This window comes from Nycticebus coucang, chromosome 21 (genome assembly GCF_027406575.1).
Source record: "Nycticebus coucang isolate mNycCou1 chromosome 21, mNycCou1.pri, whole genome shotgun sequence".
Classification (NCBI taxonomy): Eukaryota; Metazoa; Chordata; class Mammalia; order Primates; family Lorisidae; genus Nycticebus; species Nycticebus coucang.
In genome coordinates, this window is record NC_069800.1 from 28,958,121 (window position 1) to 28,981,704 (window position 23,584).

The 23,584-nt window shown below is 35.7% G+C and overlaps 1 protein-coding gene across 4 annotated transcripts in view; it reads right to left on the reverse strand.

Moving 5' to 3' along the window:
• The window catches only part of PLCB1 (phospholipase C beta 1), a 922,504-nt gene that overhangs the window by 589,609 nt on the left and 309,311 nt on the right, over window positions 1–23,584 (reverse strand). Inside the window, exon 1 of one of the 4 annotated variants that reach the window (XM_053573861.1) lies at window positions 19,111–19,143. The exons of the other annotated variants lie outside the window; for them this stretch is intronic. The gene's annotated coding sequence lies outside the window, so the exon portion shown is untranslated. Of the gene's footprint in view, window positions 1–19,110; window positions 19,144–23,584 lie in introns of those variants that run through there. 4 annotated transcript variants of the gene reach the window in all.

Genomic DNA, 23,584 nt, shown 5'->3' on the forward strand with positions numbered 1-23,584 from the left:
TGAAACCATCTGGTCCTGGGCTTTTCTTTTTAGGGAGGTTTTGTATGGTTGATGCTATTTCCGAACTTGATATGGGCCTGTTCAACATTTCCACTTGATTCTGGCTAAATCTTGGAAGGTGACGTGCTTCCAAGTATCGGTCAATTTCCTTCAGATTTTCATATTTCTGAGAATAAAGTTTCTTGTAATATTCATTAAGGATTTTTTGCATTTCTGAGGAGTCTGTTGTTATTTCGTCTTTGTCGTTTCTGATTGATGAGATTAGAGATTTTACTTTTTTTTCATGATTAGGTTGGCCAAAGGTTTATCTATTTTATTGACCTTTTCGAAAAACCAGTTTTTTGATTTATTGATCTGTTGTATTATTCTTTTGTTTTCAATTTCATTTAATTCTGCTCTAATTTTTTTTTCTTTTCTTCTACTGGGTTTGGGGTTGGAGTGTTCTTCCTTTTCCAGTTGCTAGAGATGTCCCATTAAGTTATTAATTTCCTCTCTTTCCGTTGTCTTGAGGAAGGCTTGCAGTGCTATAAATTTCCCTCTTAGAACTGCCTTTGCGGTGTTCCAGAGGTTCTGATAGTTGGCGTCTTTGTCTTTTGTTGTTTTGTTCCCAAAAATTGGCGATTTCTTTCTTAATCTCATCTCTGACCCAGCTATCATTCAGCATAAGGTTATTTAACTTCCATGTTTTTGTATGATTATGCAGATTCCTGTTGTTACTCAGCTCAATTGTTAAATCATAGCTGTGTACATTAGTGCAAACAAGGGGTACAACGTGCGGGTTTCGTATACAATCTGAAATATTCTCATCAAACTGTTCAACGTAGCCTTCATGGCATTTTCTTAGTTACTGTATGTAGGCATTTCTATTCTGCATTTAGTAAGTTTTGCCTGTACCCATTCTAAGGTGCACTGTAGATGTGGCCACTCCATTACTTCTTCTTAGCAAAATATCTCAGGATAGTACTCAGCTCTACTATGAAGCTAAATTATAGCTTTCACATGAAGGCTATAACCCAACTATAGCACAGACTATGGGGAAAGGGCCAAGGAAGGGGAAGGGAGGGGGGAGGTTTGGTGGAGGCAGGGTAATGCATTCCTTTTTTCATACTAAGACTTCAAAATTCAGTGTGTATTTTACACTTAACAGTACACTGAATTTGGACTGGCCATATTTCAAATTTGGTTAGTGTTTACCATATTCAATGGTGCAGTTTGGGATGATGTGATAAATTATCTATTTCCATGTATTAGTTTCCTTTGGCTGCTGTAACAAATTTCCACCCACTCGGTAGCACAAAACAATAGAAATCTAGTCTCACAGTTCTAAGGTCAGATACCCAAAATTGAAGTATCAGCAGTGTCGTCCTTTCTCTTGAGGATCTAGGTCCAGGGAGATTCATTCCTTGCCTGTTCCAGCCTTTGGTGGTTCCAGGCATTCCTTGGTTTGTGGCTGCTTCCTCTAACCTCTTCCTCTATCTCCAGATTGCCTCCACTTCTGCATCAAATATTATATGTCTCTTACAGAGACACTTCTCATTGGATTTAGAGCCCACCTGGGAAATCCCCAATGATATTTTCAATTTAAGAAACCTAATTGCATCTGCAAACACTTGGTGTCAAATAAGGTAATGTTTACTGGTTCTTGGATTTAGTATATGGACATATCTTTTTTCAAACTTACCATTCAACCCGCTTCGATTACAAATGACAATTTAACTAAGAAATAAATATAAACTGCATGGGCTAATGGGGAGTGTGATTCAAGAATCAACTTACAACTGTTCATAATATAAACATCAAATTCAATAAAAATGGAATAAGTAAATTATTTAATAACATAAATAACAATAAAAGAATAAACTGAATATTATGTATTATGTATTACCATGGCACACTAATCAGAAAGGTGTGAATAAAAAAAAGGAAAATTATCTACTTTTGCTAAGGATGTGGAGAAGATCTCTCTTATGTTCTTTTTGGAAGTGTGGCTTAGGGCATAATCTTGGAAAAATACTTGGCCCAGTTGGACGTACCTGTACATGATGACTCAGCGATTTTACCCTTGGGTGTTTGTGTTCACCAAGATGCATATGTTAGGATGTTGAAAGCCATACTATTTGTCACACCATCAAACCAGAAACTACACAAATGACTGTCACTTCTCTGATAGGTAAATAAACTGTGGTATATTCACCCAACTAAGTGTTCTCCATAGCAAAGAGAATGAGAAATCTATAGTTACACACAATCTCATAATGTTGAACAAAAAAAGACAGATAAAAAAGTATACATGGTATGAATTATAGTATTACTGATTCTAATTATTTTTTTAGCTATCAGGGGAATGGATTCATGATCATTTTCCTCAGACCTGACTCATTATCAGTACCATCCAAATAAAAGTATATTAAATCTGATTGAAGGCGTGGACTCTATCACCTCTTTTTAATTATTCTGCTTTATTTTTCTTCATAGTTCATATCACTCTTTTAAACGACCTTATTCATTTGTTTATTTTCTTCTTTTGCCATCTTCTACTCCTAACAGAATATAAGTTCCACGTGAGCAGTCCTATCTATCCTTGCAGATGTCAAAATTAGTTCAAGAATATAATATTTGTAGACCTCCCCAGTAGCTAATTAGTTTATGTGGAATGGAATATAAAACCCCCATATAAAAGTCCCATAGCAGACCAAATTCTGGTACGATCTTTCATTCTGTCAGAGCCCTATTCGTGGGAGGACTGTCAGGAGCAGTTGCGTGCCATCTTAGAAAAGTCCCTTTCCTACCAGTAAAACCAGGCTCCTCCGCACTGCCATTCTCCTCGCTCTGACCTCAGGACATTGCATCCTCAGCTGATGTAGTTGGGACACAAGGCAGGTAGATGTGGGTTTGGTCTCTGCCTAACAATCTACTAATTTAATACACTAAAATGCTACTGGTTTCCAAAAAGAAATTAAAATGCTAATGTTCCACACTCTATAAAATACTAAAAATTAAATGTATGAGATAGTAAATCAACTATTCTTTGTAGTCTACAGCCCTTACTCAACTAGAACCTGAAAGATTGATACTAGCAATGCAATTACAAAGCTATTAGCAATAGAACAATAATTATTACTAGATGTGTATGGCTCTTAAGTGTCCTAAACAGGCAGCAATGTATTCAACGTGTGGGCAGAAAGGCTAATATGAAGTAATCTGTCTCAGTTGTCACAGCTGGATAGTGGCACCACTAGAAATAAACCCTAACACAGTTGACTATTTTTTTTTTTACAGTGTGATTTCAGCTACTTAGACAAAAATGCTAATATGATTAAAGGTGTAAACTATCTGGAGTTAAGAATCATTGTATTAAGCATGTGTTGTATTCAATTCCCTGCTGATTTCTACCATAGACACTTAACTTTAAAACCCAACACCATAGTGTATCCAGCAGCTGATTTAAAATATCTAACAAGGGAAGTCTACTATTTATTTCATTGTAATCTCTTTTTAAAAGATAAAATTCCAATTCAGAATAGCTGTATAGTAACAATTTTTAATTTGTCTTTTATTATTTATTTATTTAGAGATGGAGGGTGTCCCCGTGTGTTGCCCAGACTAGAGTACAGTTGACAGGTGTGATCTTTGTGTACCGCAGCCTTGAACTCCTGGGCTCAAGCCATCCTCCCACCTCAGCCTCTCAAGTAGCTGAGATTAAAGGCATGCATGACCACTCCTGGCCACAGGAATTATTTTAGATTTTTGTAAATAGAGTTACAGAAAAATTGCAAAAACAATAGAGGCAACTTTCCTATCCTTCATATTCAGTTCCCCCTGTTATCAACGAACCAATTGATATATTTTCTTTACTGAAATCTATACTTTATTCATATTTCTTTAGTTTTGACTTAATATCCTACTCATGTCCCCAGATCCCGTTTAGAATATCACCTTAGATTTAGCTATCATGTTTTCTTAAGGTCATCTCTTCTGTGAGTGTTTCTTTGACTTTGTTTTTTGAAAATGTTGGCAGTATTAAGGAGTCCTGTTCAAGGTATTTTGTAAAATATCCCTCAATGTGGAATTGTCTGATGTTTTAATCACAATTATGAAACTACCAGTTTGGGGGAGAAGGACCACATGACAGACAGAGTGTCACCAGCCATGTCAAGGCTGCATACCATCACCACGATCTAGTACTGAAAACGGTGACCTTGATTACCTGGCTGAGACAGTATTCGCAGCTTCCTCCACCGAGAAAGTTACTTTTCCCCTCCTTTCTCTATTTTGTAAGATAGTCAGTACCTGAAGCCCTCAGGTAAGCACTGGGGCATTTTCTTTCATCCTGTTGAGGGACCATTGTCTACATAAATTATTTAGGGCCCCTTTTTTATGAGAGATTTATCTGTTCTCTCTCACTTAAATTTTTTTCTATATTTATTCATCTGTATATGTATTAAGCTAAACATGGGCTTATACTGACATCTCACTCTAGTGATTCATTTCTAGCCTCTCTCTCTTTGTTGTCTGTAATAATTATAATATTGGGAGGCAATGGACTCTGTGGTGTCTGACAGAAGTTACACTGAAAGTTAAAACAAATTCTTTAGAGATGTCAGGGGCTTAGAAATAGAATCCAGATTCTCTGTTTAGTTACCAATCCAAGTTTTCCTACTCTGAAACAATACCACATTCCAACAATGCATTAAAACATCCATAAAAAATCTATTAAAAAAACCTGAAAAGGACCCCATGAAATTGATCCCTCACTTGGAATGACCACAATTCTTGCTTTTTCTGGGAATTCACTGTGAAGTTGGTAAAAAGAAAGAACAGAATTTGAACAGAGCCTTACTCTTTATTTCTATTTTACCTATTTTCTAGTGAAAATTCATTTTAATGAATTTTCTTTCTGAAAGGGGTCCCTGATTAACAGGCTTTTGAGACTAGATGGAATGACCTTTTGCTACTCTGGAAACTGGAATGCAAACGTCAACCCATTTGACTCGGAAGAAAGGCAGGAAAAAAAAAAGAAGCTTAGGTCTCCATTAGCAGAGAGCTAAAGCAGAGAATATGTCATTTGCCATTTGCCTTTTGTTGCTTTTCAGTACATAAAACTCCTCCTGAAATTATTGTGTTGAGTACACTTCACATAAGGCATGTTTTCCCAAATACATACACCCTATTTTAGTAACTGACGCTAGCATTTGAACATCATCTGCTTGTTCCTCCATGTCTCCTTAAGGTGGCCTTGTACATTGACACTAGTGAGTTGAATAAATGGATGTTTTCCTTGCAAGCAGAAGAGTTTACTAAAGAAAGAAACAGCTTTTACCACTATGATTTTCATTGATTTAAAAATGTAGGTCTAGGCAATTTAGTTTCTTCGATTACTCTATCCACATCTTTTCCTTCTTAAATCAAAGAAATAGAACACAGTACGTTGAGTGAATCTGTAACTCACCCTACAACATGCAGCAATGACGACTCAGGCTCTTAAGTCTTTCCTCACATATACAGGGAGTTCTATGCTGTAAGTGTTAACAGGCACCCATCACAAAAAGAAAAAAGAAGAGCCCTGATTAGTAGTTTCTGTCAATTTCTATGATATAATATCCCTCCCAGTCAATTTCAGGCTATGCTCATGGTGTCCCTGAGCACAGATTTGGGTAGGGATGTCAGTAGCATCATGGGTAGCGTTCCCACCATTGGACATAATCATTGTAAATAACCTTGAGAGCACAGATAATAACAAAAATAACGAGGAAGCAACACGTTTCGTATTATTACCTTTTCCCCTCCAATGTAATGAATTACTAGTGAACTACTTGCACATATGAATAGTCTCCCAAAGACACTGAATTCCACGAGTATACCTATTCTAGGTGCTGGATAAAATTAACTTTCAAAAATGAATCTAGATTTTACCCTGAGGGCTGTGATGGCCATTTCTGCAATCCACATGCTGCCTTGTTCCTGAACATCAAGATTTCGTTTAAGTGCTACCTTCTCTGTGAAGCCTTGCTCCTCTTCCCCATTCTCTACATCCTAACTCCAAGCCTGATATTCAAAATTAAAATCCTGTTATCATCTCAAGTGTATCCATTGCCACATTTCTGCATATTCCTTTTGCTTCCCTGTTTCAAGTATAACAACTGTGAGCACAAAGACAATTTTATTTCTCTTTTTACATCACTTGGGACCTAACACAGGGATTTTCCTGGGAGACATTTACTATTTTTATTGAATTAAATAGAATTAAGAATCTAATAAAATGATATCATACACAATTTTTACCTAACCACAAAAGGATGAAGCTTTTACCAAACTATCAAAATATATGAATTTAAGTTTAAAGATAAAGAGAAAATGGATACAAAATTTGGAAATGAGATAGGAACATTATATTTATTGCCTTTATATACTTGTTAGAATGAAGATAATTCAAATAAAAAAAAAACATGAAAAAGAGATTCAGTGAACCTGGATATACAATGTTATGCCCCAAATCAGTTTTCCTTTATTTAATAAAAGGCAGTTAGAAATAAAAATGAAAGCTCTACTTAGAATATTAAAGTGATGGAATATGCAGGAAAACTTAACTTGGAATGTGTAAGATTTATATGATAAAGACCTTAAAACATTAATAAGAGACATCAAAGACAACCTGAATATCAATGAAGTTATACTTTCTACTTGATAAAAATAGTATGTTAAAGACATAAACGGTTGTTACATTAATCTCCACATTTAAAGACATATTGGTAAAAAAAAAATCACCAGCGTTTTTAGAACGATATATATTGATTCTGAAATTCACATGAAAATTAAAATAAATGCAAATTTTAAAACTATTGAAGTAGTAATTACTAACAAATAATAATACATATATGTGTGTATGTACATATATACACTATATATGTACTATATATGTGTATATACACATATACATACAGTATAAACTAAGGCTATAATAATTGAAATTCTTTCGTACCAGTCAAAAATATATAGAAAAGTCAATGGCACCAGGGGGAACTAGGAGAGACATAGGAGCTTTCAGTACATAATCAAGAGAGCATTTCAAATCAGTCAGAAAAGTTGGATTATGAAATAAATAATTAATGTGGGACAACTAAGCAGTCCTCTAGAGGAGGTAAAATTGTTATTGTGGCAACATTACCACATTAATCTTTGGTTCTTCTTTCTTCCTTGGACATACTAGAGCCTAAATTTTCCAGTGCCCTTGCAATTGGGTCATGCTATGAGACTCGATATGATTGTGGCCAATGGGACATGAGCAGAAGGGATGTGTGTCACTGAAAGCCCCTTTTAAATTTCCTGCTATACCCCTCTTGTTGTAATGGCAGAACCCATGATAGAAAAAGCCTCAATCACCGAGGAATATTTTCTGCATTGCTCTCTCATAATATTTTTCAGCCCTTCAGCAGACTCAGCAAGGGATAAATTGTCAGTGTGTTATTCCATTGACACCTGAAGGTTGTTTGTTATCACAGACTACCTTACCCTGTCCTGAATAACAGAGATTCTTTTGTCACCATTACAGAATAAGGTTCAGACTCGGAGCCCATAGCACAGGTGGTTAAGTTGCCAACCACATGCATCGACGCTGGCGGGTTTGAGTCCAGCCTGGGCCAGCTAAACAACAATGACAATTGCAACAAAATAGCTGGGCGTTGTGGCAGGTGCCTGTAGTCCCAGCTACTTGGGAGGCTGAGGCAAGAGAATTGCTTAAACCCGAGAGTTTGAGATTGCTCTGAGCTGTGACTCCGCGGCACTCTACCGAGAGCAACAAAATGAGACTCTGTCTCAAAAAAAATTTAAAAAAAAGAATAAGGTTCAGATGGTTCACAGGTAAAACCATGAAAACAGTGGAAGAAGTAAAAAAAGGTTTCTGTTGTTTGTTTGTTTTTTAAGAATAAATAGATCTTCTAAGTAGCACTTTGAGTTGGAAACACAAGAAGAAAAAGATTCATAAATTTGGCCACAAAAGGTAATTCTGAAAATAAAAAATTCTATAGGGTCAAATTGAAATGAAAGTCTGGAAATAATGATGCTAGTACATGACAGACAACTCAATATACCAAATATCTTCGAAAGCAAATACAATACAATACGTAAAGAACACCTGTTGGAAAATTGGCAAAGGAATTGGTTTGAAATACAAAGAGCACATGAGAAAAGGTTCCTTTCCACTCACCCCCCCCCCAAGAAACACAAATTTAAATGATAAAGATCTACCAGTTTGTAAACCTTCCCTTTTAAAAGCAAACATAGCAAAATTCAACAAAGAGGTCATATGAATAATAAGACTTCAGCCAACAAGAATGCAGATTCCTTGTTTCTTTGTGAGAAACAAATTTGTGACAGCTCTGTCACAGCTCAGAGCAATCTCAAACTCTCGGGTTTAAGCAATTCTCTTGCCTCAGCCTCCCAAGTAGCTGGGACTACAGGCACCTGCCACAACGCCCAGCTATTTTGTTGCAGTTGTCATTGTTGTTTAGCTGGTCCAGGCTGGACTCGAACCCGCCAGCGTCGATGCATGTGGTTGGCACCGTAACCACCTGTGCTATAGTCTTTTTGGTAAGACTCTGAAGAAACAAGGAATCTCCATTCTTATTGGCTGAAATCTTATTATTCATATGACCTCTTTGTTGAATGATTTGGCAATATGTTTCATAATTTAAAAGGTGCATACATTTGGATCCAGCAATTTCACTCAGAAGAAATTCAAATATACCCATTATTCCCAAAGATATATTTAATAAACATACACTGAAGCATTTTTTAGGAGCAGCAAAAACAGCCTAGTAAGAAGTAACTTGGTACATAAATTATAGCATTAGATATGTGTATACTGATCAGGCATAATTTCTGAGACACATTGCTAAGTTTAAACAACATTTGATAGTATGTCATCATATACAGATTTTCTAGGAAATAAAAACAGGAAACTATAGTACTATTCAATTTTTGCCTCTGGGGAAATAACAGAAAAAATGGGGGTGGAGGTAATACTTTTTCATGATAATCTCCAGCAGTTAGAATTGTTTTTTACTTATTTTAAAAAAATAAAAACAATATAAGTACATTAAGCCAGACTAATTCCAGCGCTACCCAAGGAATTGGCAGCTAATATTCTATTCCAATTTGCACATCCTAGAGGTCATACACGGTAAGATTGGTTACATGCCTGGTAATCACTGTGAAGGAATATTCTGACACATCTACAGGTCACAGACAGTTGCTGCTCAGGACATTCATTTAAAGGAAAAGTTACTCAACTTAGAACATCTAACAGTTAGGAGGTAAAACTGACAGCTCTCACCCCCTTCAGATAAAATCCAATCAGGAAATGTGACATTTTTCGCCCACGTAATGCAGCGATGGCACTTCCCTATGGCACCCAGGCAGTTGAGAATGTTGGAGAACTTCTGACATTATGCAATATTTCCATTACATAAAATTGATAGACTTAAAAAGCACAGGGCAGATGCAGCAGTAATCTGCTCCCACATGCTTGATGGCTATTTAAAGGGCCTGTCAACATGAATAATGCACAGAAGTTATTTTTACATAAAATGCACTCAGAAATTTTAGAATGAACAACTTCATGATGGCACAGATTTCCAAAAGTGCAATTTATAAGACACAGTAACTGTTTAAGTGTTCTTTTCCTATTTGTGTTTCCCAGACTTTGTGATTATATCTATAAGATAATGTCAATTGTTTAATTAGCAATGGTTTCATTTGTCTATTTGAAAAAATAAAATGAGGAAAATTAATTTTTTTAAGACTAGGAAATGGAATTAGGTAGTTATACAAAATACATGAAATGAACAAATAGTTTTTCCGTTGGGGGGTGGCTGTTAAGGGGAAAGGAGAGATAAGTATTAAGAGGAAAATTTAACAGACGTAACAGGTTGATAACACATAATAACTTCTAATTGTTTTTTATTATTCCCAAATAAGAATCCACTTTTGTTTCATAGAACTTGAATTTAAAGTATCACCATTGTCATTAGTAGACAAACTGAACAATGAAACAAAATAAATAATGCAGAAATAGACCCATGTATGTATGAGAACATTGTGTATGAAAACGGGGGTATCTTAACTCACCCGCACAGAAGTTAGATTTTTTAATAGGTAGCACAAAAGACAATTTATTAAATAAATGTGCTGGCACAACTGGTTAGCATATGAAAACAGATTCAATTGGATTTTTAAATAAATGATATTGAAACAACTAAAAAACAGATTGGGGAAAAAGACAGACATTTAAAAATAGTGTTGGGACAAAAACCCAGCAAGTTAGAAACATAAAATTGGGGTTCATACCTCTCGACAAACAAGAGGAAAACCTCCGAGAAGATGTATGACCTAAATGTAAAAACATGAAAATCTGCTAGAAAAAACTCCCTGGGTGACTTCTTTTACAGACTAGCTATGGAAAAGGACTTATCATTTGTGACTCAAAACCCAAAATCAATAAAGAAAATATTGACAAATACACTACATAAAGATAAAAACTTACATTGCAAAAAAGCACAAAGAGCAAAATCAAATGGCAAAAGTGAAGTGGGAGAATATTTTTCTACATTTATTATAAAGAACTTATTCTCCTAATGCATGAAGAGCTCTAAAAACTCACAGAAGAAAAGACCAAACTCTAGATGGAAAAATGTATGAAATATGTAAACAAACATTCTTCTATGGGCTGAATGTTTGTGTCTCCTCAAAATTCACCTTTTGATGCCTAAGCCCCAGTGTGATGGTACCTGAAGGTGCAGTCTTTGGAAAGTAATTAGGTCACACGGCTGGAGCCCTCACGATGGGGTTATTGCCCTCAGGAGAATGGACTAGAGAGCTAAGCTTCCCTCTTTTTGTGAAGATTCAAAGGGAAGGCAGTCCTCTGCACACCAGGAACACAGCCCTCACCAGGCACTAGATTGGCCAGCACTTTCACATGGACTCCCAGCCTCCAAAACTGTGAGAAATGTTTTTGTAATTTGTTATAGCAACCCAAGCTAAGACACATTCATATTAAAAAAGTATACATACACACCCCAAACACAAACACTCGACTTTAAACATTAGTTTCACAGTAACAGAAATGATAGTTAAAACTGTATTAATAACATTTTTTACCAAATTGACAAAAATAAAAAAAAAATGACCATAATCTTTGTATTGAGACTGGACATGGGGGGATAAAGATTCTCACATATATTGCAGGGAGAGTAAAAAATGTTAAAAAATAAAACAAAGCAAGGGAAAAAACTCAGGGAAGGAGATGTTAGCAGAACAATTCTAGTAATTAACACTGAAACTGGACCTCTGTGTATGTAAAGGAAAGTATGATTTTATTCTAATTGCAGCCTTACACGTTGTAACAAAGTATTGGAAGCAACCTATATGCTCATCAGAGAAAACTGATTGAAAAAACTGAAGTATCTCCATGTAGAAGAGAAGTATGCAGCCATATAAAAGAACGAGAAAGATCCCTGGGGTGACATTAAGTGAACCAGGCAAACCTATAAAGGGATATATCCAGAATGCGACATTTTGTATAAAAAAGACAGATGTTTTATGCATATTTTGAGAAACTGGCATTCCAAATCACAGGAGAAAGACAGGCTTTTTATTAAATGATATGAGAGGACTGGTATGCATTTCTGTGTGTGTTTCCTTATTGTTGCAAACAGAAACCAGAATTTAAGGAAAAACCAGAACATGAGTGGCGATGGGGTGAAAAGAATATGGATGTGAATGAGACTTCTCTGAGTATTTACATTTATATTATTTTGGATTTTAAACCATGTGAATATTTTATACTTTTGAAATGTGAAATTAATAAAAGAAAAATTGAGTATAAAAAATTGAATTGAAATCAGTGAAATTGAATATAAATATAAATCAATGAATTAAACTGTATGACAAATTGAGAACTCTATAGAAAATAACTTTAATAATCAAATTAATAATAATAATTAATCTTGGAGCATATGTTCTTGGTGAGAAATATTCTAATGAAGAAAGAGAACTGCAAAGAAATGTGGGATTTATCACAAGTGGACTTGTGATTAGCATTGCCAGTATTTTTATTCTAGGACTATTTTATGTAAACTATAACAAAGAAGTAAATACATTACTGCATTAAGGAACCAGAATTGCCACTATGAGAAAGGAGAGAAAATCCGGAAGAACCCTATGGTAATAGATTAAATTGCATCTATTTGAATTTACAATCCTACTGCAAAGAAATACCACTAAAAAATAATCATGCTAAAGGAAGACAGATATTTGCTTCACAGTTACTTATAATAGCAAAAATAAAACAAAAGCTATCTAAATATACAATAATATCATTCATCTACAAAAAATAAATATAAAAAAACATGTAGAATCATGACCAAGTCAACAATGCCACGTTGGATGAAAAACACTTTGATGAACAGAGTTTGATCTTTTGGGAAATAAACAGACGACTGTGTATATGTGGAATTATTCAAACTCTATGGCAATTGTTTACATCTCTTTTCAAAGACATTTTTTATGGTAGCTTTAGATGTTGACAAAAATTAAAAACAGAAATCCTTTCCATTACTTTCCCCACCTTGTGCTTCAACTGTCCTTTATACAACTTTCCACTTTTGGACAGAGAACTTTTATTAAGGCTGTAATTCAGGATGGGTCCCTAAAATAACTGGTTTTACTCTTCTCAGTTATACAGCCAAAGGGTTTATTCAGTGCCAATGATACATAATTTCAGTGTTCCAATGTAGTGTTAGAATTAATAGTGCATGAAATTTTTGCCACATGCAACTAATAACAACTAATGCCATTAGAGCAGTATGTTTTGTTAGGATTAAAAGAAATATTTTGAATTGAGTTGGATTCACCACAGCTTGAATTTTTGCCCTCCAGTCAACACCATCACACCTTATTAACTGGGGCAAAGATGTCATCAAAAGGGTCAGATGACTCTCTCGAACTTTCCGTTCTCCACTTTTTCGGTAGCTATGTGGTTTTAGGTGCATGATTTATTGTCTAACATCTTGTTGGCAGAAAAACAAGCTCAACTTAGAAAAGCAGGCATGGTTCAGCTCAATATATTATTTGTGTTACAACTTGGTAGTTTCCCAATTTACAATCTTGCATTGGGCATGAATATTGGTATATTAAAAGCAAAACATTGCAGACGCATCATTAAGAAAAGCTTGATGAACTTCTAGACACTAGGAATAATTCTAACAATTTACTGAAAGAATTTAGAATAATGTCACACAGTTAAGTATCAAGGGGAAGCTACTTACAAAGCAGAGAATTGATGTATATGAATTTCCATCTTTCATACCTTAGAATAATAATTTACTTTGTTTTGTTTCTTTCAAAAATGAAAAAAAATAACTTTCTAGTCATACTTCCATAGTATTTCAAATGTTCAGATCCTTCAAATAAATTATTTGACTATCCAAACCATGAAATTTTGAGCAGCTAACCATAAAATTAAATATTGAGTCTAGTTTGCTATTTCTTTCCCCACTTATTTTTTAACATACTTTCTGTCAACCACTAACTCATGTGAACTATCCTACTCAATTGTCTATTTTTTTACTTTAGATATTCTAAAAGCTATTTCTTTTCAAGATTATGTACAGAGAATTTATTTGAAAGCTCTGTTGACTTTAAAATTGTGAAAACATAAATTTTAATTTTCCTTATTTGGCCATCCCACACTCTTTAGTATACATGTGGGATAGAACTAATATTAGAGACAGTAAGTTAATTCTATTTAGATTTTTTCTGGGTGTTCATATCTGAAAGTAACAGTACATAGACAATGCCTTCTAAAATAGCTTAAATCTTTGAACAAATTGCAAATAAATGATTAAAGACAAAAGCATGTTTCAGAGTCTCATAAAATTAAATTTCTCATTAACTCCCGGTTTTAACAATAAAAGAGGGACTTTACCTAACAATTGTAATCAGTGTAACTGGCTTATTGTACCCTCAATGAATCCCCAACAATAAAAAAAAAAAAAAAAAAGATTTACTTCAAAATTATAAAGTCGATATTTTAGTTTCCCAGATCATTTGTCTATAACTCAATTCATGAAAGTTCTTTTAACTCTTATTAAATTTACACTAAGGTGCTATAAGGATGAAAGAAAATGTAATTCATGCACACATACAAAATGATTTACTTATTTAATTTCAACTAGAGACAGTAAAATTTAACAATATGTATAAAAAGGAAATTTACGTTTGAGAAACAATTTTTAACCAGATATTACAAATCTTGAAATATCTTAGGAAGGAAGTGTTTGATGTAAAAATTTAAATATTACCCTACTATATATGAAAAATTTTGTTAAATACATCATTAAAAGTGAACATTTTGCCAGATAGTAAGAAGTCTACATAATATAGATGGCAAACGTAAATATCTAAAGAAAAAAATTGATAATATGGTTGTGGTAACAAAGACAAACTAATTTGTGCAATGATGATACCAACTTTAAGTCTATTAAACATCTGGACAATGACCTAGAGTTTTAAGGATAAGAATGGCTACCACTTAGGGATCCTCTACCATAAAACATGTGATATGGTCTTTAATCCTCACAGTATTAAATAACACCAAATAGTATTAACAGCTTTATTTGATGGATTAGGAAATCAAGACAAGAAGGAGTGAAGCAACTTAACCACGGTCACATGGGTAATAATGGTAGAGTATTTATTTTTCATAATTTATTTTTTATTTCAAAGTATTACAGAGGTACACACATTTTGTTTATATATTTTACAACTGTACATTTGGAGTCGATATTATAAGGGTGCCCTTTACCCAGAATATGTTAGTCTTTTAATCACAGTTGTTGCCCTAGTGACACAGACCACAGTGTCAATTTTAGGGCATTAAATCCAACTCCCATGAACCAGAGACTCATAAGACTTCTCTCTCTATCTCTCATATACACATGGAACCAGGAAGAATCTAGAGGTTTTAAAAATCATTGCTCCCGGGCGGCGCCTGTGGCTCAGTGAGTAGGGCGCCGGCCCCATATACCGAGGGTGGTAGGTTCAAACCCGGCCCCCAGCCAAAACTGCAACCAAAAAAAAAAAAATAATTGCTCCCCTGGTAACTTCTATCCACTCTTAATCTAAACTTATTTCAAGCTTCACTTTGCCCTAAAATCTTCTAAAAAGGCTAAGGAAATCTATTTCAAGAAATAATAATATTGATCGTAGACACGGAATCCCACACTAGTGGTATACTGGGCATTTAGTGGGTCTAAATGCCAAACTAGTCTTCAGGTACTGTGAAAATAATGAAATATTTGTGTTTTGAATAATGTGGGAAATGCTGACGGCTTTCTATCATAAACCAAGTTCTCAAGTTTAAAAAACAAAAATAGCAGTTTGGCGCCTATAGCTCAAGGAGCTAAGGCACCAGGCACATACACCAGAGCTGGCAGATTCAAATCCAGCCCAGGCCTAGAAATAACAATGTCAGCTACAAACAAAAAACAGCTGGGCATTGTGGGGGGCTCTTGTAGTCCCAGCTACTTGGGAGGCTGAGGTAAGAGAATTGCTTAAGCCCAGGAGTTGGAGGTTGATGTGAGCTGTGACACCAGGGCACTCTACCCAGGGCGACAGCCTGAGGCTCTGTCTCAAAAAAAAAAAAAAAAAAAAAAAATAAGTGGGACTATGCTAATAAAGTTTAAAATTAAAAACAACCCATGATATGATACAAATCAAAATTCAACAGTGTATTATCAAGAGATCACCTAAGAACTTGATCTTCAAACTTTCCAAATTAGGTACCATCACCATTCTGAGGACAAACTACTCTGGAACTGGTGTTGTAATCCCTCCACAGAGCATGATTAATTTCATAATAACTGGGTATAAAAGCACTTTCTAACATGAGTACAGCGAAACATGAATACTCTGAGATGCTTATAACAAAGAGGCCCATAGTTTGAAAAGAAAACTGACCCCAATCCATGCCCACTACATCAAAGGGTGTGAGAAATCCTGCAATGAAGTAACCCCCCCATTTCCCAAGCTTACGTGAACAGAGCAAACTTTTATCTTATAGCACCTATTAGCATTCTAAGGAACTTACATGGAGAAATACCAAGACTTGGTTTTTTAAAAAGTATTCTTGATCCCTGAGAAAAAAATGCAGTGACTGTTCACAGAGTTATGCACATGCATGGCTGAGAATGATGAGCAAATTCTTTTCTCAACCCTGCATGGGTCATAACTAGAATAGGTCATGCTTGGGTAGAAATTTAAAAAATCAAGCAGCATCTGGATGAAAAAGTACCAAAAGGCACCAGGAATACATGCTAGGCAAGTGAGTTGAATTTTCTGATGTTAGTCCCAATGATCCTGTTTCATAGTTAAACACCAAGAAACATACTGTTTAATTAGGTTTGTCCATCTCCTCAGAACTTCCACAGACATTAACGTCAGCAGTCTCAGCACTTTATTTCTGCTCTTAACAAGGATCTGTCAAAGGGCGAGTATTCTACTACTTTATTTTGACTCCAAATTGCCACTTTTTCCATAAGATAAATGCTACTTCTTTGAGCATGTGAAATTTCAGTTTAGACAGGTGATGATGCTGACTGCATTCGTATTCAGGAATGAAAAACTACAGCGAAAAAATTCTTTCATCCATGAAATTACCTACCTACTATGTGTCACATGTCACATCCAAAGGCTGTGATGTAGAATTTCACATTTTATGGTAAATGGACAGAACTTAAGAATTTTTTAGCCATTTCTCATCAGAAGAGGATAAAGCATGAATTTCCCAGAATATACTGGTATATGCTCTTGAGTTCCTTCCACCCTAGGAAGAAACACAGCAGGTGTTGTTCAGGGAAGCCAAGAGGCTTTCCTGGCACCTCTCAGCTGATTTGTGCCCTAGGATTTGAATCTGGGTCTCTTTGACCCCATATGCCTTGTTATTCCATTTCAAAATAGTGCTTCAGATTTTGCTCCAGTGGTGTCATCACATAGAAAAAGACACCAACTTGTTCTTAACTGCAAGTAAATTGCCCTAAAATTATTTTGATTGTTGAGAAAATCTATTTAACTGTTGGCAAATCTGGATAGTTTTCCAAATAAGAACTGTCAGTCTGGGTACAACACCACTGCCATGGTGTGCAAGTTCTCTCGGGGTAGCTGCGTGGCTGCAAAGATAAATATGCCTGGAGTTCATTTTTCTATGGTTAACATATAAAAATTAGGTAAGTTTGAAGACCAGAGGTACAGAAGAATACATCTCATGGTGTGAAGCAATCTATAGTAATGCTTGGAATTCTACTCTAATTAGATAAACTATGCAACACGGACTTGCTTTTACCTACTACAATACATGACATGAACACTGTTTATACTTGTTTGCTTAATAAAGTTCATTAATAATGATAACTAAAATATACATACAATGGATATGACAGCTATATTAAGTGCTTTACATAGTCCAAATTAATATTAATACATCTCACATCAAGGTTGGCAAATCCGTGTGAGGAATGTACATCATTTAATTCTCACAATTGGACTCAATGACTCCAAGCAGATGAGATAAACTATTACTACAATTCACATGGGGGAACTCAATCTCAGAGACGTGACATGACTTGCTGGGTGATACAGCTTGCCATGGGCTTGGCTCTGACCTAAGAGCTTGTACTCTTAATGACCACACTGTTGTAGACACTTGAAATGCACAATGACACCTGCTGGGTGCTCTGGGGCACATTCTTCAATAAAATCACTTCACAAAAGCAATCCGACTACAAAGTTCTATCCACTTCAACAATTGTACTGATTATAATGAAAAAATCTATTAATACTTATCTATATTAAACCAACAGTAAAATAATCAGACAGCTCTAGTTCTTACAAATCAGTAAATAATCAACTTAACTTTGTAATGTAATGAGGAATTCTGTTACGGGTTGAACTGTACCTCCCTAAAATTTATAATCATAACCCCCACATGTTGGAACGTAACTGTATTTAGGGATAGTGCTTTGTAGTTAATTAATGTAAAATCAGCTCATTAGGGTAGACCCTAACCCAATATGACTTGTTCTATGTTAGAAGAGGAAATTAGGTCATTGGTACAGGTTTAAGATTAAGAAAGACTAGATTGAAAAGTAGTCCTTTTGATCAGCAAATTTTGTAGAAAAATTCTTAATGCTTTTCTACATTAAATCCATATTTTCAAAAAGAAACCATCTATTAAGTTGAGACTCTTTTTAGAATAATGGTTCTGCAACTTGGCTGAACACTAGAATCTCTGGGGAACTTTAAAGACAAAATCGGCCTTTGAGTGCCACATCAGACATTGTAATCTAACTGATCTGGGTGTGGCCTTCACGCCAAGATTTTAAAAGGCCCCCAAAAAGTGGTTCACTCTGTGGAATTAATTCAAGAACTGAAAATCAGATATAGCCACAAGATGGCGTATTATTGCATTTGAAAGAATTAAAATTGAGAAATGTTTCCAAAATGCAATTCTGTACCATTGCATGCAGAACAAATTGGATTTAGATTGAAACTGAACCAGATAAAAGCAATAATAAGATAAATTGCAACCTTCTGAAAAGACCTGGGGTTTAGTTAACTTATGTTTCTAATCTTGTCTTCAACAAGGGGTCCACTCTGGGCCACAAAGACAATGCCCTTGGCTGGCTTGACCTTTTTCCACAATTAGCCTTTGGCAGAACCGTGTCCTCCTCCAGACCCTGCCTATAAACCTATTAGGTTCTTTTGAACGTTCGGGCAGTAGGGTTAAGATAGGTGCTTGTTCTTATAAATAACATAGAATCTTGATTCAACAACACATATATTCAGTTCCCTGTATCTTACACATGGACATATACATACACTCAGTAATGCAGGCATTGGTCAAATGCACATATTTACCTGTTTAGAGACAAACAAACCTCTTTTAAAATTTGAGAAATTACACTCACATCCCAGAAAAGACTTAGCATTATCTGTGATTGCTTAAAACAAAAGAGGTAAAAAGCATTTAGCCATAAGAGAAGACATACTATACTTTACCGGCAGCTTCAAAAACCTACTCTTGTTCACTACTGAATGGCAATGAGGGTAAGGAGCAGGTGGAAAAGCCAGAAGAGGTTTAAATGCAAAAACTACCAAGGGAACCATTCCTTAACCACCCCCACGCCCCCACCAGCATCCTGATATTTCTGCTACCAAATCTCTGACTAGTTATATAAAGGTTTTTGTTTCCAAGGAAACCACTGACATCTATGGAATTTAATGAACATAAAAAAGGAAGCATGCCATATAATTTACATCTAAAGATAAATGTGAATAGTTGTCAAAACCATCACACACAGAGAGATCATTTTGCAAATTTTTAGCCCTTTTTGCCCATGTATTAGAGATGTAAATAAACACACATTAATAGAAACATAATGACAAAACAAACAAACTGTTGCAACATTAGGTAAATTAAGAAACAGCTGGAGCCAAGAATAAGCTGTCAAAGATTGATCTTCTTACCAACTAAGTGAAAAGGGGAGAAGTCTTTATATTATTGTATGAAGAGTTTTCTTCTTTCATAAATCTCAAACCTCTACATCAAATTTTATGATTGCAACTTCACACAATGGTAAAATTGGTACAAATTCAGGGCGATAGCTTAGAATCAGCAAAAGGAGATAATAGACGAAGTATTCCTTTCAACTCTAGGCCTCATGGCAGATTCATTGAAACCACTATGGTCCGAAACCCAAACCCCAGCTCAGTAGGAGATGTGTGTGTTGGCGTCCAGATTCAATGATGACATGTTTGAGATTCAACAAACTTTAAATAGCCTCTTTTGGAATATTAGTAGGAAATGCTCATAATATGGGGAAAAATTTTAAAACATATATAAAACGGTATCTTCAGTACAATTACAAGTGTGCAAAAGTGAAGCATCAGTAGGAAAAAAAACAATTCTACTTGAACATTCAGCATTTGATCTGAATTCACCCCTTCACTCTCTCCTTCTTGAACTACTTGAAATACCCTTTTTTAGGTGTTCAGGATATGCCATCTTCTGGTTGTTCACCCTCCTCATCAGCTGTTCCTTCTCAGTTCTTTCCTGTTTATTATTATGAAGATGATGATGATAAATTATATATAAGATTTGCCATATTTAAGTGTGCAGTCCACCAGCATTAAACAGATTCACATCATCGTGAGATTATCACCACCATCCTTTGCTAGAACTTTTTCATCTTCTCAAACTGAAACTCCATACCCATGAAATAGTAACTCCCCATTTCCCCAGCCTCCTGCACCTGGCAGCCGTCATATTACCTTCTAGTTCTATGATGTTGACTACTGTAGGCACAAGCACACCTCATTTTATTATTTTATTGCACTTTGCTATATTGTGCTTTACAGATTTTTTTTTTTTTTTTAATGAAAAACTTGGTGGCAATAGCCATAGTGAAGCGAGTCTTTAGGCACTATTCATTTCTCCAAATGCAAGTGTTCATTTCTTGCCTCTGTGTTAGTTTGGTAATTCAAATTTTTCCATTATGATTATGTCTGTTATGATGATCTGTGAATTGTTTTCTGCGCATATTCTTAGTATTTCAAACTTTTCCATTAGTATTTTATCTGTTATGATGATCTGTGAATTGTTTGGGGGCAGCATGAACCATGCCCGTGTAAGGCAGTGAACTGGATTCATCAATGTCATGTGTGTCCTGACTGCTCCGCTGACCGGCTGTTTCCCGTCTCTCTTCTTTGTTTGCACTTCCTTATTCCCTGGGACACAAGAACATTGGCATTAGGCCAGTGCGTGTTGACCATTCTGAAAATCCGTGGGCCCTTAAAAATTACAATAAATCTACTCTGCCTGTGCTTTATAAATGAAATATTAAAGCCTGAATGACAACACATCTGTTTACAGCATGTTTTACTGAATATTTTAAGCTTATTGTTGAGACCTATTATTCAGAAAAAAAGATTCCTTTTAAAATATTACTGCACAGCGACAATGGTCGCTGGAGGAGGTCTGGGGAGATGTACAAGGAAATCCATGTTGTTTTCATGCCTGCTAATACAACATAGTCTTACTATTTAAGAATAGTCCCCCCTGAGTTCCATGAGCCATCCCAGCAAATAATGGAATCTGAGGATGGAGTTGTGGGAGCCTCCTATTTGTAGCTGATGGGACAGAGAAACACAGGTGACAACAGAAGCTTGGGACAGGCACCTGTCCCAAGAAATACATGTTGTAAGCTACAGCTGCCATAGATAGTTATTTCACAGATGGAGCTGGGAAAAGTAAATTGCAAACCTTTTGGAAAGGATTCACCATTCTAGATGCCATTAAGCACATTTGTGATTCATGAGAGAAAGTCAAAATATCGACCTTCACAAGAGTTTGGAAGAAATTGATTCCACCCTTCATGGATGACTTTGAGGGGTTCCAAACTTCAGTGGAGGAAGTCACTGCAAGTATAGTAGAAATAGCAATAGATTAAAAGTTATTATTGGAGTCTGAAGTGTGACTAAATTGCTATGATCTCATGATACAACTTTAATAGATAAGAAGTTGCTTCTGAAGAATGAGCAAAAAAAGTAGTTTCTTAAGGTAGGATCTACTGTTGAAGATGCCATTAATAATGTTGAAATAACAGCAAAAAATTAGAATATTCCATAAACTTAGATAAGAAAACAGTGGAAGGGTTTGAGAAGATTGACTTCAAGTTTTAAAGTTTGTGGTGAAATGCTACCACATGAATGAATTAAAACAGAGAAATCTTTTGTGGAAGGAAGAATCTATTAATGTGGCAAACTTAGTTGTTTTCTTATTTTAAGAAAGTGTCGGCCATACTAATGCTCAGCAACCATCACCAATGAGGCAAGACCCCTCCACTAGCAAAATGATTATAAGTTGCTTTAGCATTTTTAATGATAAGGCATTTTTTAATTACAGTATGCACATTTTTAGATATGTTATTGAACATTCAATAAACTATACTATAGTGTAAAAATAGCTTTCATATGCACAGCAATATCAAAATATTTGTGTTACTTGCCTTTTTTTGATATTTGATGTATTGTGGTAGTCTGGGACTGAAGCTGCAGGATGTCTGAAGCATGCCTGTACCCTCTACATGAGGGAATCATACTATATTTATCCTTTTGTGTCTAGCTTATTTCACTCAGCACAATGTCTTCCAGGTTTCATTATACTGTACATGTGTCAGAATTTCATTCCCTTTTAAGGCTTCATCATATTCCATTGTAAGTGGATGCTGTGTGTTGCATATCCACCCATCCATTGGTAGACAATGCTATACAAGTAACCACATAAAGTTCCTGCTTTCAATTCTTTTAGGACAGGTACATACTATTCTTGGTCTCTTTTTATGATTCCTCCTTGTCTCCTAAAAAGGTCTATATGCTGGTGATCCCAGGTCTCAAATCCTTCTTTTTTTTTTTAAATACCTGTATGCCTTAGGAGATCCCATACAGGCCTTGAACTGTATATTTACCTGTCTTGATATCATCAGGTAGAAGTCTATCAGGCATATAAACATTTAAATATCAAAACCCAAACTCTGGAATTTAGTTTTCTTTTTAAATATGTTTCTTTCTCCCTTCCCATCACAGGACATGATGACTCAATTCTACCCATTTCCCAAGTGAGAAGACTGATCATTTGTTATTGAATCTTTTTTCTCATACCTCACATCCTATACATTACCAAACCCTGGGTACCCACCTTCAAAACATACTCACATTCTATCAGTTTTTTCTCACCATCCCTGCAGCTGATACCTCAGTCAAAACTCATCATCTTGACTGCCCAGGATGTCTGCAACAGCCATTTAGTTGGTCTGCCTGCTACTTCCTCGGCCTTTACAGTCTACTCTCAATAGCCATCAGCAAGGCTTTCACAGCTCAGAGGTCTTGTCACTGCTTTGCTCAGAACGTTCAGGCGCCTTTTCATTTCTATCTGACCAAATACCACATCATGAGCATGGCCTGCAAGGCCTTTACTCCCTGTACCCTTCTTGTTATTCCTGAAACAGTCCATACATATTTCTTCCTTAGGGCCTTTGCTTTTGCTATGATTTCTGCAAGGAGGAACACGCTCCCTCACTAAATTCACTTTTTTTTTTTTGAGATAGAGTCTCACTTTGTCACCCTCAGTGGAGTGCCAGGGTGTCATAGCTTAGAGCAACCTCAAACTCTTGGGCTCAAGTAATCCTCTTGCCCCAGCCTCCCTGGGACTAGAGACACCTGCCATAATGTCCAGCTATTTTTAGAGATGGGGTCTCACTCTTGCTCAAATTGGTCTTGAACCCACTCACCTTGGCCTCCCAGAGTGCTGGGATTATAGGGATGAGCTACCACGTCTGGCCACTAATTTCAGACTTACTGCATCTCTTCAAGAGACCTTACCCCGCTATGACTTTATAAAACAGAAAGTCTGTCCATCACTCACAGTCCAGGGCCTCCCATCCTGCTTTATGTTTCACAGTGGGACTAATCTATT